The sequence below is a fragment of the Nyctereutes procyonoides genome, unplaced genomic scaffold, assembly GCF_905146905.1.
Source record: "Nyctereutes procyonoides isolate TBG_1078 unplaced genomic scaffold, NYPRO_anot_genome, whole genome shotgun sequence".
Taxonomy (NCBI): Eukaryota; Metazoa; Chordata; class Mammalia; order Carnivora; family Canidae; genus Nyctereutes; species Nyctereutes procyonoides.
In genome coordinates, this window is record NW_026575040.1 from 20,958,489 (window position 1) to 20,976,418 (window position 17,930).

Here is a 17,930-nt window from a genome sequence, read left to right on the forward strand (position 1 = left end):
TTAATTTAAAGCTTACTATTCCTTACCCATGTGGGGGCTTTACAATACATTAAACTTATGTTTAAAAATGAATCAGCCAAAAACATGTATCTCTTCTTTTTGTCACATAGGTGACAATAAAAGATTAAAATATATAAAAAATTCAGAATAGGGATGCCTGGGTGGCTCAGTGGTTGAATGTCTGCCTTTGGCTCAGGGTGTGATCCCAGGGTCCCAGGCTCCCTGCAGGGAGCCTTCTTCTCCCTCTGTCTGTGTCTCTGCCTCTTTCTCTGTGTCTCTCAAGAATAAATAAAAATCTTTAAAAAATAAAAACAAAACCTTCAGAATCAAGGAAGCAACATGAAAGAACCTAAAGTGGACAGTAAACTTATTCTGAAGAATGCTTCACAGATTCCAGACTGAAAAGTGTTGGGAGCAGGAGTGGGGAGGGGCAGCAAGGACTATGCCAAGAGAAAGGAGCTGAAAGCAAGAGGATGATTTACTATCTGAATACAATAGGTCCCATTCATCACCATACACAGTTAAACTGTCACTGTTTCAGGAAGGAGACACAAGGTTTATTCTCATGAGAGATTAAATCTGAGAGGTATGGACTCCAAAACTCCAGGAAAATAGTGAGCATGAGATAAAAACAACAAAGTTAAATAAAATCCTAATGTGAACTATTGAACTATCAGACTGCTTACTCAATCTACTTCTACAGCCACAAAAGTAGGCAATGCCTCTTAAAAGCTATTCAGTTAATGTGTTGAGAAATATAGGTGAGAAAAATTTCCTAGAAGTCAGAACAGGGAGAAAAGGGCAACAAAAAGATAAATTTAGAGACCAATCCTACATGTCCACTCTCAAAACAATTCCACAGAAAGGAACAAAATTTGTGGAAAATAAATCAATTCAAGAACTTTAGGGGAAACAAAAGTTACTACAGACAAAAAATATTTCCAAATATGAATATATTCCCTCCTTCTCACTGCCCCCCACCCCCCCAAAAAAAGTTTAAAAAGTGACTGTCCTATGGATTCCTTCTCAAGAAGTTATTGATCTCCATGATTACAAAGAACTAATTCCTAAAAGAGATAGAATCCAGGCAGCATATGAGAGTAAAGGGAATTCCTAGGATGGTTGCCAATGGATATCCTAGGAAAAGTGATGGACCAGGGTTCCAGAGCAATAAGCCCAGAACCAATAATATTGATAGTTGTCTTATAGGTATAATGGTACCTATAGGGAAGAAATGATTGGGATATAAAAGTTTAAGCAAATGAATGAATAAAGCAATTGATAATTCTAAGTAAAATGAAAGATGTTCAAGTAAATAAACTTAATAGAATTCTCTTGGGTTTGTAGTAAAAACTATATTCATATCATGATAAACATAAGTGAGAACTATTTTAATTAAAATGTGAAATATACAGCAATGGAAAGGTGAGTAGAGGAGAAATATGTTGAGTTTAATGCTTATCTACTATAAAAACTATTAGATACTAATTAATATTGAGAACAAAGAGACAGCATTATAAACCATTATTGTGGTATATGAAAGCCAAGATACTTTTGAGAGATTTCTGTGAAATTAAGTTATTAAAAGAGAGAAATAAGGTCTATTCTAATTCCATTACATGTCTTTTAGATCATGGATTAATACAATACATTCTTGAGCTCCATAGTGATGGAGTAAAAGAAAAGTGCCCTAGATCCTTTCAGGACTCTTGATCTTTTGTACATGACACAAATCAAGTGAAGGATGAGGGAGGAAAAATCCCCTGGATCGCTACAGGATTAATTTATTCAAACGAAATAACAGAAAAATACTCAACATGCAAAAGTCTTTTGAAGAAAATGAAGGAAAACCACAGAATATGCTCAAAGCTGAGGCAGACTGCCCTTTGGAAGAGGTACCACAGGAGGCAGAAAGAAATTCACAACCTTCAAAGAAGGTGTAAGCTCAGAATCAGAAGGAATTCTAACGAGGGCTGACCAGATCTGATCAGGGGTTGTAAGAGGACACTCTCATGAGGCATTTGAGCTGAAGAAATGATAAGAGGTAGAGAGGAGTTAGAAAGGCTTAGGGAAGAGAAAAAAGAAATAAGTTTGTGATGATGCAGTAGAAACAAAGACATTCATGCAGTCATCCTTATCCTGTGTGCTTTAGGCTTTGAATTTTTTTTTTCTTGGTCTGATATGAAAATCTGACTCTTGCTTTTTGTTAGTATTTTCTGGTTTATCTTTGACTTTCATTTTACTTTTAATCATCTGGTGAAATTATATCTTAGGGAGTTTCCTCATTATCAGAATCTCATCAGATACTGTATTTTGACACATTCTTTGAGTGTTTTTCAGTTGGAAAGTTTCACACACATATGCATGAAATTATATTCATTCTATGTTGCAAAGTAAAACATAACAGGCTGCAAAGCAGTATATTTAGTATCAGCTCACATATGTAGGATTAAATCTCAAATTGTGGGTACATATGCATATATGTGTACATATGTCAAAAACTTAAGTGCTTATTTCTGTGTCATGTGAGTTCCTTTCACTTATATGGATTTTTTTTCATGAATATGTGTCACACACATACACAAAATTAAGGCTTTATAAGAGTCAAATAATTTGCTATCAGCTTATTACCGCAATGGAGGCACCTAAACTCTTGATGGGAGAACTATTAAAAAAAAAAAAAAAAGTAAACCTCAAGTTATCTCTGGATCTCTTAGCCAGAGGAATAAAACTGACATTTCAGAGAAAAAAATAAAATACATTCTCTGAATATGTTATTTTAATGATAAATTAGTACAACTTTGTTGAGTTATAAATTGATTAACCAAGATGTTTTACTTCCCTAATAGATTTAAAGATTTTATATGCAGAGGCAACATCTTACATGTTTCCCATGTAGTCAATATTTCCAGCACTCTTCATTCCTTTTGTGTAGATTTCTATTTCTCTCTGGTATGATTTTGCTATTTCCTAAAAGACTTCCTTGAACATTTCTTTGATTGGGGTTTCCTAATGTCTTTTACGCTCTAGCTGCTTTTAAGATTTTTTTTCAGAAGTAAAGTATAAAAAACAGGAGGAGGGGCAAGATGGCGGAAGAGTAGGGTCCCCAAATCACCTGTCCCCCAAAAATTACCTAGATAACCTTCAAATCATCCTGAAAATCTACGAATTCGGCCTGAGATTTAAAGAGAGACCAGCTGGAATACTACAGTGAGAAGAGTTCGGCTTCTATCCAGGTAGGAAGACGGGGAAAAAGAAATAAAGACACAAAAGGCCTCCGAGGGGGAGGGGCCCCGCGAGGAGCCGGGCTAGGGCCGGGGCGAGTGTCCCCAGGACAGGAGAGCCCCGTCCCGTCCCGGAGGAGCAGGAGCTGCACCAACCTTCCTGGGTGGAAAGGCACCTGCAGGGAGTTAGAGCAGGACCCAGGAGGGCGGGGATGCCCTCGGGCTCCCGGGGACACTAACAGACACCTGCGCCCCGGGAGAGTGCGCCGAGCTCCCTAAGGGCTGCAGCGCGCACGGCGGGACCGGAGCAGCTCGGAGGGACTCGGGCAGTGGCTCCAGGGAGGGAGCTGCAGGGCGGGAGCGCGAATCCCACAGCGCAGGCCCCGGAGCACAGGGCGCCGGGACACAGCCCAGGATCCGGCCTCCCCCCGGGACAGGCAGAGGCCTGGAGGGCCCAGGACAGCAAGGACGCTCCTGCCCCGAGCTGAGCAGATCAGCGGCCCCGCCCCGGAGCCTCCAGGCCCTGCAGATGAGCCTCCAGGGCCCTCCAGGCCCTCCTGCGGAGGCTGAATCCAGGCTTCCAGAGCTGCGGCAGCCACTGGGGTTGTTCCTCCTGGGGCCTCACGGGGTGAACAAACCCCGCTGAGCCCTGCACCAGGCAGGGGCAGAGCAGCTCCCCCAAGTGCTAACACCTGAAAATCAGCACAGCAGGCCCCTCCCCCAGAAGACCAGCTGGACGGACCAGTTCCAGGGGAAGTCAAGGGACTTAAAGTCTACAGAATCAGAAGTTACTCCCCCGTGTTTTTTGTTTTGTTTTGTTTTGTTTTTTTGTTTTCTTTTTTTCTTTTCTTTTTGATTTCTGATTGCTTCCCCCACCCCCCTCTTTTTTTCCACCTTTCTTTCTTTTTCTCTTTTTCTTCTCTTTTTTTCCTTTTCTTTTTTCTTTTTCTCTTTTCTTTCCTTCTCTCTCTTTCTCTCCTTTTCCCAATACAACTTGTTTTTGGCCACTCTGCACTGAGCAAAATGACTAGAAGGAAAACCTCACCTCAAAAGAAAGAATCAGAAACAGTCCTCTCTCCCACAGAGTTACAAAATCTGGATTACAATTCAATGTCAGAAAGCCAATTCAGAAGCACTATTATACAGCTACTGGTGGCTCTAGAAAAAAGCATTAAGGACTCACGAGAGAGACTTCATGACTGCAGAATTTAGATCCAATCAGGCAGAAATTAAAAATCAATTGAATGAGATGCAATCCAAACTAGAAGTCCTAACGATGAGGGTTAACGAGGTGGAAGAACGAGTGAGTGACATAGAAGACAAGTTAATGGCAAAGAGGGAAACTGAGGAAAAAAGAGACAATTAAAAGACCATGAAGACAGATTAAGGGAATTAAATGACAGCCTAAGGAAGAAAAACCTACATTTAATTGGGGTTCCCCAGGGTGCCGAAAGGGACAGAGGGCCAGAATATGTATTTGAACAAATCCTAGTTGAAAACTTTCCCAATCTGGGAAGGGAAACAGACATTCAGATCCAGGAAATAGAGAGATCCCCCCTAAAATCAAGAAGTATAAAAAACAACCAAAATCATACGTAACCATAAAAGACCCCAAATAACCAACAAAATCCTGAGAAAGATGATTTCAGGCTACTATTATAAAGCTAGAGTAATCAAAATAGTATAGTGGTAGCATAAAAACAGACAAATAGACTAATAGAACAGAATCAAAAGCCCTGGAATAAACCCATGCATATATGGTAAATATTAGTTGACAATATATAAGAAGAAAGCCAAGAGTATTTAATGGAGAAAAGAGTCTCTTCAATAAATGGTGCTGGGAAAATGGGATATTTGCATCTAAAACAATGAAACTAGACCACTATCTTAAAGCACCCACAAAAAATAAACTCAAAATGGATTAAAGACTTAAATGTGAACTCAAAACCCATAAAACTAAAAGAAAACTGAAGAAAAAAAAATCTCTTGGACATTGGTCTAAAAGGCTTTTTTTTGGATAGGACACCCAGAGCACAAGTAACAAAATAACAAAAAGTGCAAGTATATCAAACTAAAAACTTTTGCACATCAAAAAGAAACTACAGACAAAATGAAAAGAATACTTATGTGGAAATATTTGCAAACAATGTATACAATAAGGGTTAATACCCAAACTTCATAAAGAACTCCTACAACTCAATAGCAAAAAGCAATCAATTTAAAAATGGACAAAAAAAAATCAAGATTGTGGAGTGGGGGGATCCTGAGCTCACAGGGACATAACCTACAATGACATGTAGAACCATCTCTGAGAACAAATTCTAGAGGAATTGATTCAAACCAATTAAGGATATAAAGAAAAAGCCATAAGGAGATGAGTAGAAGAGGCAGAGACAGTTTTGCCAGGACCCACACCTCTGGTGTGACAACACACAAGGACAAAGGCCTCCCTGAAGAAGAAGTGTCCCAAGGTCTAAATTGGTCTTCAAGGCCCTCTGGAGAGGCACTGTAAGGCAAACATCTATAAAAGTCTGTCTTGAAAACCAGTGGAGTTTTTGTTCAGGAGAGCTAGAAGGCAGTAGGAAATGGAGACTCCACTCTTATGAAATGTGCATACAATTCCACTTGCTCTGACTCCCAGTACACAGGCAGCATTTTGAAAAGTACCTTGGATACATCTGAAGAAGATCCATTGACTAATTTTAGGGTATATGCCAGGATAGTGATATGTTGGAATAATCTTCAGGGACAGAAACACTGGCACGCATCTTCTTCCACCCCACTCCCCTTTTATCTAGCTGGCCTAGCACTGGTGAGCAACATTTTTGACACTTGCCATCTAGCACCATTTACCCAGCACCGAAGCCCCTTCCAAGCAGCTCCCTTCCCCAGCACTCTTGGCAGGCATCCTCAACCAGAACCAGAGACCCTCCTAAGTGGCTCCCCACTCTAGTGCTCCTGGTAGATAGCCTTAGCTGCCACCAAAGCCCATCCCAAGCACCATCATCCTGCGGAGCCAGCACCACACTCTGAAACACCTATCAAAGTCACAGCCACATCTCATGGCAAGCTGTTCAGTATGCCTACATAGTTTCAGCCAGGTCTCTCAGCTAGATGGGCCAGTTGTCAGTTTTGCTCACAAGCATGGCCATAGTTATGGCCAGACCTTGCAGACAGCCATGCCAGGAAATAGCTCTGCATACAAGATTCCACATCAGTCATGAACCAGCCACAATAGAAGAGTGTACACAGGTCACACAGGGGACAATCCTGGGGTCCTGGCTCAGGTAAGCAGGTGGATTTGTACTGTTGGGCCCCAAAGGATACCTTCTGCCTAAATCCAGTCCTTCAAGACTGGGAGATCTAATTTATCTACCTAAATCACAGAAACAGAATTAGGCAAAATGAGGAATATGCCCAAATAAAAGAATAAAAGAAAATTCTAAGAAAAGAACAAAATGAAATGGAGATGGGCATACCATATAAACAGTTCAAAGTAATGGTCATAAAGATGCTCAATGAACTCAAGAATGTACTAATATAGTGAGAACTTCAACAAAGATAGAAAATATAAAAAAGAAACAGTAAGGGCTATAAAATACAAGAACTATACAATGTCCTAGAGGGAATCAATAGCAGGTAAGACTGGCAATCTACAAGACAACAGTAGAAATCAACAAATAAGAACAGCTAAAAACTTTTATGAGGGTATTTTAAGGGAACTCTGGATAACATTAAATATCTTAACATTAAATTTATAGAGGTTTCAAAAAGGGAAGAAAAATAGCAAGGGCTTAAAAACCTATCTGAAAAAATAGCTGAAAAATTCCCTTACCTAGGGCACCTGGGTGGCTCAGTCATCAGCAGTTAAGCATCTGCTTTTGGCTCAGGTCATGATCCTAGGGTCTTGGGATTGAGCCCCACATTAGGCTCCCTGCTCAGTAGGGAGTTTGCTTCTCCCTCTCTCTCTCCCCTGCTTGTGCTCCCTCACTCTCTCTTGCTCTCAAATAAGTAAAATCTTTTTTTAAAAATTCCATAACCTGATGAAGGAAACAGACACCCAAGCCTAGAAAGCAGAGTCCAAAATAAGATGAATCCAAAAGAGACCTATAGCAAGGGGCATTATAATCAATGTGCCAATAGTTAAAGAGAAAATATTAAAAGCAACCAAGAAAAAAACTAGTTATAATATACAAGGGAACTACCATAAGATTCTCAGGTGATATTTTAGCAGAAAGTTTACAGGCCAGAAGAGAGTGGTAGGATATATTAAAAGTACAAAGTAGGGGATCCCTGGGTGACTCAGTGGTTTGGGGCCTGCCTTTGGCCCAGGGCGCGATCCTTGGAGTCCCGGGTTCGAGTCCTGTGTCAGGCTCCCGGCATGGAGCCTGCTTCTCCCTCTGCCTGTATCTCTGCCTCTCTCTATGTCTATAGTGAATAAGTAAATTTTAAAAAAATCTTTAAAAAAAGTGCAAAGTAGTGGGCCACCTGGGTGACTTAGTCAAGTGTCTGACTTCAGCTCAGGTCATGATCTCAGGCTCCTGGGATCAAACCATGCTCCCCACTGGGCGAAGAGCCTGCTTATACCTCTGTCCCTTCCCCTGCTTGCTCTCTGAAATAATAATTTTTAATTTTCAAGAAAAGGTGCAAAGTGCCAGAGAGCAAGAGCACAAGAAAGAAAACTGTCAACCAAAGGTACTAAATCTGTCAAGGTTATCAGAATTAAATGGAGGGATGAGTTTCTCAAAGAAAATCTACAATTTTATCAACACCAATTCAGCCTCAACAAATGTTAAATCAATATACTCCTTTAAACAGGAAAGAAAATATAATTAGATATTAGAAAATTATGAAAAAAGAAGTATCACTAGTAAAGATGAGCATATGTTAAATATAGTAGACCAATCACCTACAAAGCTACTATGAAGGTTAGAAAACAAAAGTAGTAAAAATCATTTAGACCTATGGCAATTAGTTAAGGGATACACAAAATAATAAAATAACATCTAAAACAGGATATCAAAAAATATAAACCATGGTGGAGGGAGGGGGAATAAAAATGTGGTGCTTTTAAAATGCACTTGGACTTACACAACCATCAACTTAAAATAGACTGCTATATATAGGATATTATATATAAACCTCATAATGACCACAAACCAAATATACCGGTAATAGATACACACACACACACACACACACACACACACACACACAAATATAAATAAAGGAATATAGATAGAACACTAAATCACCAAATTCTAAGGGAAGAGAAAAAGAAAGAAATATAACTACAAAAACAATCAGAACGCAACAAAATGGCAATAAGTATGTATCTATTAATAACTACTTTAAATGGAAATGGACTAAATGCTCCCATCAAAAAAACACAGGGTGGTTGAATTTTAAAAAGACTCATTTATATGCTGCTTACAAGAGACTCACTTCAGATCTAAAGACACATAAAGAAGATAAAGCAATAGAAAAAGAAACAAACAAAAAAAGCTGAGACAGTAATACACATGACAGAATAGACTTTAAAACAAATACTACCAAGAAACAAAGAAGGGCATTACCTAATGATAAATCAATCCTAGAAGATTTAACATATAGATAATTATCTATATACGCAACACTGGGGCATCTAAGTACATAAAGAAAATATTGCTATAAATAGAAATGGACAGTATAAAATAGTAGGGGACTTTAAACACTCCACTTTCATCAATGGGAGTAATGATCATCCAGGCAGAAAAATCAGTAAAAAACAAACAAACAAAAAAAACCAAAAAACAAAAAACAAAACAAAATAAAAACAAAACAAAAAAACAAAACAGCAGCCTTAAATGACACAGCAGACTAGATAGATTTAATTTATACAGAGCATTCCATCTAAGAACAACAGAATACACATTCTTTCAAGTGCACATGGGGCATTCTCCAGGACAGATCACATGTTAGGCCACACAATCTGTCTCAATAAATTGAAGACTGAAATCAGAAGTAACAAAATCCAAAGTTAGTAGAAAAAAGTAAAGATCAGAGCAGAAATAAAGGACAAAAATTGAAAAGATCATTGAAACTAAAAGCTGTTTTTCTGAAAACAAAATGAACAAACTTTTACCCAAACTCATCAAAATAAGGGAGGTTCCAAATAAAATAAAAAATATAAAATAGTTAAAACTGATACCACAGAAATGCACAGGGTAGTAAGATATTACTACAATGATATGTCAACCAATGAGACAACCCAAAAGTGAATAATTCCTAGAAACATACAATCTTCCAAGACTGAATCAACAACAGAAAATCGGAATAGAATGATTAGTAATGAAATTGAATCATCAATCCAAAAACTCCCCAAAGTCCAGGACCAGATGGCTTCATAGGTAAGTTTTAAACTTTGAAAGAGTTAATGCATATGCTTCTTAAACTATTTTTAAAAAGTTCAAGAGGAAGTGATGCTTCTAAACTCATTCTATGAGATCAGCATTACCCTGGTAACAAAAGTAGATAAAGACACCAAATAAATAAATAAATAAATGAATGAATGAAAGAAAGAAAAGAAAGAAAAGAAAGAAAAGAAAGAAAGAAAGAAAGAAAGAAAGAAAGAAAGAAAGAAAAACAAAATAAAGAAAATTGCAGGCCGGGATCCCTGGGTGGCGCAGCGGTTTGGCGCCTGCCTTTGGCCCAGGGCGCGATCCTGGAGACCCGGGATCGAATCCCACATCAGGCTTCCAGTGCATGGAGCCTGCTTCTCCCTCTGCCTGTGTCTTTGCCTCTCTCTCTCTGTCTCTCTCTCTCTCTGTGACTATCATAAATAAATTAATTAATTAATTAATTAATTAATTAATTAATTAATTAATAGAAAATTGCAGGCCAACATTCCCTGATGAACACCAATGTAAAAATCCTGAATAAGATATTAGCAAACCAAATTGAAAAATACATTAAAAAGATCATACACCACAATCTAGTAGGATTTATTCCAGGGATACAAGGATGGTTCACTATCTGCAAGTCAATCAATATGATATACCACATTAACAAAGAGGAGGATTAAAATCATTAACACTGTCAACAGATGCAAAAAATGAATTTGATAAAATTTAGCCTTCATTTATGATAAAACCTCTCAAGATGGTACAGCAGGAACACACTTCAAACATTAAAGACCATATATGACAAAATCATAGCTATTGTCATAACCAACAGTGAGCAGCTGAAAGGTTTTCTCTAAGATCAGGAACAAGACAAGGATGTTCACTCTTACCACTGTTATTCAACATAGTAATAGAAGTCCTAGTCATAGAAATTAGACAAGAAGAAGAAAAGGCATCCAAATTGGGGGGGGGGGGATATAACTGTTACTATTTGCAGATGGCATGACACTAGATACAGAAAACCCTGGAGATTCCATCAAAAAGACTGTTAGAATAAATGAGCTCAGTGAAATATCAGGATATAAAATTAATACACAGAGATCTGTTACATTTCCATCAATAATGAAGTAGAAATTAAGAGAACAATCATATTTACAATTGCATCAAAATACCTAGAAATAAATTTAAATACAGAGGTTAAAGACCTATGGCCTGAAAACTATGAGATAGTGATGAAAGACATTGAAAACAACACAAATAAACACTAAGTTATACCATGTTCATGGACTCGAACAATATCATTAAAATGTCCATACTACCCAAAAGCAATCTACAGATTCATACATTTCCTATCAAAATATCAATGAGATTTATCAAAGAACTAGAATAATCCTAATATTTGTATAAAGCCATAACAAGCCCTGAAGGGCAAAGGTATCTTTAGAAAGTGGAACAAAACTGAAGATGTCAAAAAAAAAAAAAAAAAAGCTGAAGATGTCAAACTCTAATACAAAATACAGTAATCAAAACAGTATGGTAGTGACACAGAGAGACATAGATCAATAGAACAAAATAGAAAGCCCAGAAAGAAACCCATGTTTATATAGTCAGTTAATCTTTGACAAAAGAAGAACATACAGTGATATAAAGAATGCACACAACATGATAGCAAAACCTCCCACAAACTACCTAATTAAAATTGGGCAGAAGACCTAAATAGTCATTTAAGATTTTATTTATTTATTCATGAGACACATACAGAGGGAGGAAAGACATAGGCAGAGGGAGGAAAGACATAGGCAGAGGGAGAAGCAGGCTTCCTGCAGGAAGCCTGATGTAGGACTGTATCCCAGGACCCCAGGATCATGACCTGAACCAAAGGCTCAACCACTGAACCACCCAAGTGCCCATCATTCCTTTAAAGACCAACAGACAGCCACAGACACATGATGATTCTTAACATCACTTATCACCAGGAAAATGCAAATCAAAACCACATGAGGTATCACCTCAAACCTGTTACAATGGCTATCATCAAAAAAGACAGTATATAACTAGTGTTAGTAAGAGAAAAGGAAAAACATTTTTCCCAAGAAGATATACAAATGGCTAACAAGTACATGAAGTGCTCAATATCGCTAATCACCAGGGAAATGCAAATCAAAAATCATAATGACGTATCAAATCACATCTGTTAGAATAGTTCTCAAAAAGATAAGTGATAGCCAACACTGGTGAGGACAGGGAGGAAAATGTACCCTTATTACCTGTGGGTAGGAAAATAAATTGATACAGCCACTACAGAAGACATATGGATGAAGGTGGTCAAAACTTTGTTTTAATAAGTACAAGGGAGGTAATGTAGGATGACTATAGTTAACACCACTGTATGGTTTATATGAAAGTCTTTAAGAGGAAATCCTGAGGGGTTTTTTGGTACATATATGAAATACTGGATGTTAACTAATTTTTTGGTAATCATTTCACTTTATATGAAAGCCAAGTTATTATGCCATACTGCTTACACAGTGTTATATGTCAATTATATATCAAAAATTTTTTAAATAAAAATTCAAATATATCAACTGAAGGAAGATGAAATCTTTATTATTTTGAGTCACTCTATGCAAGAATGGGAGGTATCTTTTTATTCAAAATGCTTTTTTGATGCCTGGGGGTATAGCTCATGGGTAGAGCATTCAACTACAAAATGCTTTTTTCTTAAAAAATATTTGGGTCTGTCAGGAATGTCAAACTACATTTTAAATTTTATTTTGGGGACTACATGAGTTTATAGTAATATAACATGCAAAACAGAGATAATATACACCACATATTCTGCAGAAAAAAAAAAGACATCTTAAATGCTAATATGACTCCTATAGCTTTAAAAAAAAAAAACTGCAGTCTGACCAATGCCTCTGATGAAATTTTATCACTGTCAGCTGTAGAGGGATGCTTTGGGCAGCCAGAAAATGCCAGAAATACAGGATTGTTTTCTTTCTTAGATCTTCTTCTCTGGGCTCTGCAGGGAGCCAGATCTTTACCACCTAAACTATAACATTTCTTGAAAGACAAACTTGCTGCTTGATATAAGCATCAGAGTCAATGATCTAAGATAAAAATCTTTCAGGATAGAGTGGAGAAGAAAAAAATAGTAAGTTTTGTAGCCTCTGTAATGGAATAACCAGACACTGGATATATTGATAAAAATTTACATGTACACATCCAACCTTTTTGCTTTCCCATACATACATAGATACCTAGTACAGAGGATGACAGAAAATAATTGATCAAGACACAGAATAAGGTCTGAGGGACAAAACAAAACATAGCCACCCTCGCTAAAGAACTTTTAGCAAGCCCCCTGTGAAGAGTGGTGTTCTAAGCCAAAAGCAGCTGGATACATTAGATTTCTAATTAGTTGTCATGTTTATTTAGAAAACTTTATCCATTGCTGATACTTAAGTTATTTTGAAAATACTGTTTATTACAAGTACCAGATTGAGAACCTAAAATGGTTATATGAACCTAAAATGGTTATATGAAAAAGTGCAAATTTGATTAGTTCCTACTGCCCATTAACCCCAGGTTCAGGGATAGACAGACTGTAGCTAGTCTATCTACACCCATTCTACTGGCTCTCTGATACTCCTGATAGGCCAGGGAGTGCCTCCAAAATCACCTGTAGGTCAGAAGTAGTGAGATTCAGGTTAGTTCAGCAGGCCTAGACACAAAGTTTTGAAATTGTATCTATCTTGGGTCAGAGGACCATCCAAAGAGGCTGACCTCACTTCTAGATTCAAGTCTGCTCCTAATTTACTCTATGACCAAAAATAAACCCTTGCTATATAGTTTTGTTTTACTTTTTTTTTTAATCTATCCAAGGAAAATGACACCTGTGCTACTCTACTAGAATTGAATAAGACAATAAACATGAAAATATATTAAAGAGAATTAAAAACACTATAAATATAAGGGATTCTAGAGTGGGTTGGTTGCACTCTGTTTTCCAGCACATGCCAGTGTCCTAATTAGGAAGAGAGGGAACAATTAGATAGCTTTCAGACATATTTGTCACGGAACAAAAATATTTTCAGTGGCTGAGTCAGTGTTCTGACCATGGTTGTATGTATGTACAAGACCATTTAAAAGGGGCTGAAAAAAAGTCTGTATTCCACCAGTTGAAGAGATTTCCAAGTCCTCATAACCTGGCCAACAGGGTTCAGGATGAGGCCATCACCACAGAGCTGGCAGGGGAGGCCGAGAAGATGAAAAGGTTGTGTCAGAGGGAAAAAAGGGTCATTCTGGAAAAGATTCTGTAGACTCAGAAAAATAGTGTTATATTTAATTACAGAACCAATATAATTAAAGACTTCATTTTTATGCCTGTCCCTTTTGGGACATATTTTCTGAGTTCATGGCCATGAATATTATTTTCTGAGGAACTCAATACTAGGGAATATTTTGCAGCACAGAGATTTGTGAAATACATCTATACAGAAGCCTCAAGTGAGATTTCAGGCAGCTGAAATCATTGAGTGGTCCACACTGCAGCTAACACCACCACCATTGCTCACAACAGCAACTCTGCCCCAGCTGTTTCTCTGGGTCTGAGGTTGATGATGGGGAAACAGCCCAGGAGAAATTGGCCAGACTGGGGATGTGTGTCTTTTAGGACCACAGTGTCTCATCTCATGTCACTAGAGGACATGTCCCTTTTCTGCACCTCTGTCAGTGTTGGAATAGATCTTATTTCAGTCACAAGTTACTATGAATATGCTTGGGGTCAGGAATCTTTTGTCCCTTGTGCTATAATTTCAGTCTTCTGAGTATGGAAGTGGAAGGTCTTATTTGCTTAATTAAGATTTCAGTCATCAGCAAATGCGGGTGGGGAGCGAGTCCCATCGCCCTTGAGACTCACCACTTCAGGGGATCCCAGCCTCCAGAGGGAACCAGGTTTAGTCACTTAGGTACTTGAGGGTCATTTGGGGGTACACAGGTAGAAAGAAGGGGCTTTCATGCTCCCTCCAGAGCTGGCGGAGTGAGTGGCCTGCTGGCCTCGGGGAGTGGCCAAGGCTTCCTCAGAGAAGCTCTTGTGACAACAGACTCCCTTCTGTCCCTGTCTGGTAGCCAGCTCCCCACCTCCTCTGTGCTCATCTAGGCTCCTCAGCTCCCCCCTCCCAGCCTCCACTTCCTCTCTCCCAAGACTTCCCTAAGGTCTCAGAGCCCATTCTCACCTACCTCCTCAGGGCCTCCCACAGTTTTAGTTTCTCCACCCACTCATGCTTCCTCATGGATTTCTAGAGTTTTCCTCATCAGCCCAGTTATCCACAGGTGCTTGGGCTGGAGGGCCATAGCTCTAGCTTGCAGTGCCTGGATGTTAAAGTGCAGAAGACGGAGCAGGGGAAGGCAGAGGCAGGGTCTCAAGTGGGAGGGAGCAAACTGAGATCTGGCCTGGAACAGGGAAGATTGGGAGTGGGAGACCCAGTCATCAACAGGGTATCAGGCTACAAGTGTATGCACACGTGTGCGTGGGGGAGGGGGTGGGGATCACAGGGGAGAAGAGCTGTTGGCAATATTTACGGGTCCTGGAATACCTAACAAAGAAGAAAGAAAGATCTAAAAACCGCGTTTTGGCGAGAAAAACACTACCAATTATATTGTTTATAGTCTTCCTCCAATCACCACATACTCCACTTAAATACAAAATATAATACAATAAACTTACAAAAAATTGCTCATTTGTGTTGTTCAATTTGCTTATGGTGTTCTTTGATATAGCTTTCTTCATGTTTCTTGTGCTTTGCCAAAAGGGAACTTTTGTGGCAGATTTTAAAAAAAATTAAATCCTTTTGATTCTTTGTGGAAGAGATTATGAAAATGTGAACCTGTCCTTTCTTGACTTTCTTTTAATGGTGCTCGTTCATGAAAATTTTCCTCCAATTTAACCCTGAGGAGGTCCAGGATCCCTTTTCCTTTGTTCTATGCCACTAGAAACCCAGAGCTGAAAGCATTTTATTAATGATTTATTTGCTAATCTTTTCAGGTGTCCTGATAAGATTATAATTTGTCAACCATACCTCTGACAGCAATAATTGAAATAAACAAATACCTATTTTCCATTATCCCATTGTCCTATGTGTATTTATTGAATGATGACTCTGTTGAAGGTACCATGAAACATTTCAGGTATTAGGGCTCAATTTATTACAAAGCAAAAAATGAGTTATTGTTTATTGGCACATATCTCAATGAGATTGTTCTCAAGCAGGCAGGAAGATTCAGAAGTTCCTCCTCCATGTCAATGCATTTGAAAGCTCAGTCTTATAAAATGATAAAAATAGCAGCTACTAATTATTAAGCACTTACTCTAGAAGACAATGCAGTGCAGAGTTGAACGTACTTTTCAAAAAAATTTCTTTAATTTTTATAAAGACCTTAAGGAAATTATCTCAATATATTTTTAAAAAGATTTTATTTATTTATTTAGTCATGAGAGACACACAGAAAGAGAGGGAGGGAGAAACACAGGCAGAGGCAGAAGCAGTCTCCACTCAGGGAGCCTGATGCGGGACTCAATCCCAGGACTCCAGGATCACACCCTGAACCAAAGGCAGATGTTCAATTGCGGAACCACCCAGGCGTCCTCTCAATATCTTTAGTAAGAAACCTGAGTTCTCTTGAGATCACATAGCTACTAAAAGAGTGAAGTCAGGATTCTAAGAGAGAACTCTCTCATTCCAAAGTCTTTTTAATTTCACCTAAAATTTTTACATAATGTAAAAGAAATCATCCTTTAGCCACTAAAAATTAATTGAACCACTACTGTCATTACCTCGACAGGTAGTTGAGGTAGTTAAATCACCTGCAAATCATGTTTCTTCTTGTTTCTCAGCAAAGATTTGGGTACAATATCCTGAATTGAGTTCTTCTAAAGTGGAAGGAAATTAATGTTTTATTATACATCTACGAAAAAGGAGACAGCATTTCACAGTTACTATCTCATTTATTTTTACCCAGACCTTGTAAGCTGTGTGTTATTATCTTCATTTACAGATAAGAAACAAAAGCTCAAATAGGTGATTCCCCATCAACCCGTAAGTGGCAAAGTCTGTGTCTGAAGAAGATGGAAGTAATTATAAAGTCAGTGTTCTTTCAATAGCATCCCACTGCGTGCTATTGCAGCAAAGATGGAGTATGAATGATACTAAGAGGATAATAGTTCTTAGTATGTAACTTAACCTTCTGATATTTAGCCACTGAAATATAATTATGTCTTTGGCTTTTTAGTTAATTCTAAAGTGCTGATGGGAGGGTCATTTTTAGTTACCTAAATTCTGAAACCCACACCCTGCTTCTTAAGGCAAATATCTGAGGCCCTATCACTTACTGGATATATTAGCCCCCAACACACACACACACGGGCGCACACATGCACACACAAATCTAGATCCAAAATGGACCTCCTCAAGGAGACCAAAATCATATTATCATAAATTGGATACAAAATAGATAAAAAGAATGAAGGGTTTTATTGCACAAAAAGGGCAATATAGAGCGATGGAAATAATATGATGATCAAAATATCCATAGTCTTTTTCATTGAATTTGAACAGATTCTCACATTTTTACATAAGAGCAAAGGGTTAAAAATATCCAACAAAAAACAAAAACTATAATAAATATTACTTCATGTAATAGTTAAGATAAAGTAAGATTGTGGATTTGTTTTAGAGACAAATAACCCCAATGGAACAGAAGAGAGAGCCTTCAACAGAACCCGTATAAACATACATGGTTTAAGACAGAGGTAGCATCACAAATCAATAGAGAAAGAATGGAAGATTGAATAGCTTATGCTGAGACAATTATATACATATATAAAAGAATAAAATTGGATTTCCATTTGATGTTATTCCTTTAAAAGTTTATATAAATTAGGGACTTATAAAAATTAAAATTCTAAAACTTTTAGAAGAAAATTTAAGGGATGATATGGCCCTACCACATCTTGTAAAGGAAGATAATGTTATGTTATACTACAGTAAATGCAAAACTTAACAAAAGTCACCCCCAAAAAGTGGAAAGAAATGTCACAGAGTAAGAAAAGATATAATTAGCTAATTTAAATGATGAAAGATTATAATCCGAAGTATAATCCAAAGTATAATCCAAATTTCTGCAACTCATAGATAAAACAAATAGTCTATTACAAAAGGGACAAAATACGTGAATTAAGTATTCCATCAGACTGGCATAAGAGAATTATTTAAAAAGTTGGCATCTACTTATGCAGTTTTATATGCTGCCAGTGAAGAGT

The 17,930-nt window shown here is 37.9% G+C and overlaps 1 protein-coding gene and 1 pseudogene across 2 annotated transcripts in view; one reads left to right on the forward strand and one right to left on the reverse strand.

Moving 5' to 3' along the window:
• The window catches only part of UNC13C (unc-13 homolog C), a 546,797-nt gene that overhangs the window by 455,270 nt on the left and 73,597 nt on the right, over nt 1–17,930 (reverse strand). The gene's annotated exons all lie outside the window — the stretch shown is intronic.
• Nucleotides 1,818–2,159, forward strand: LOC129506150 (transcription elongation factor A protein-like 8; annotated as a pseudogene).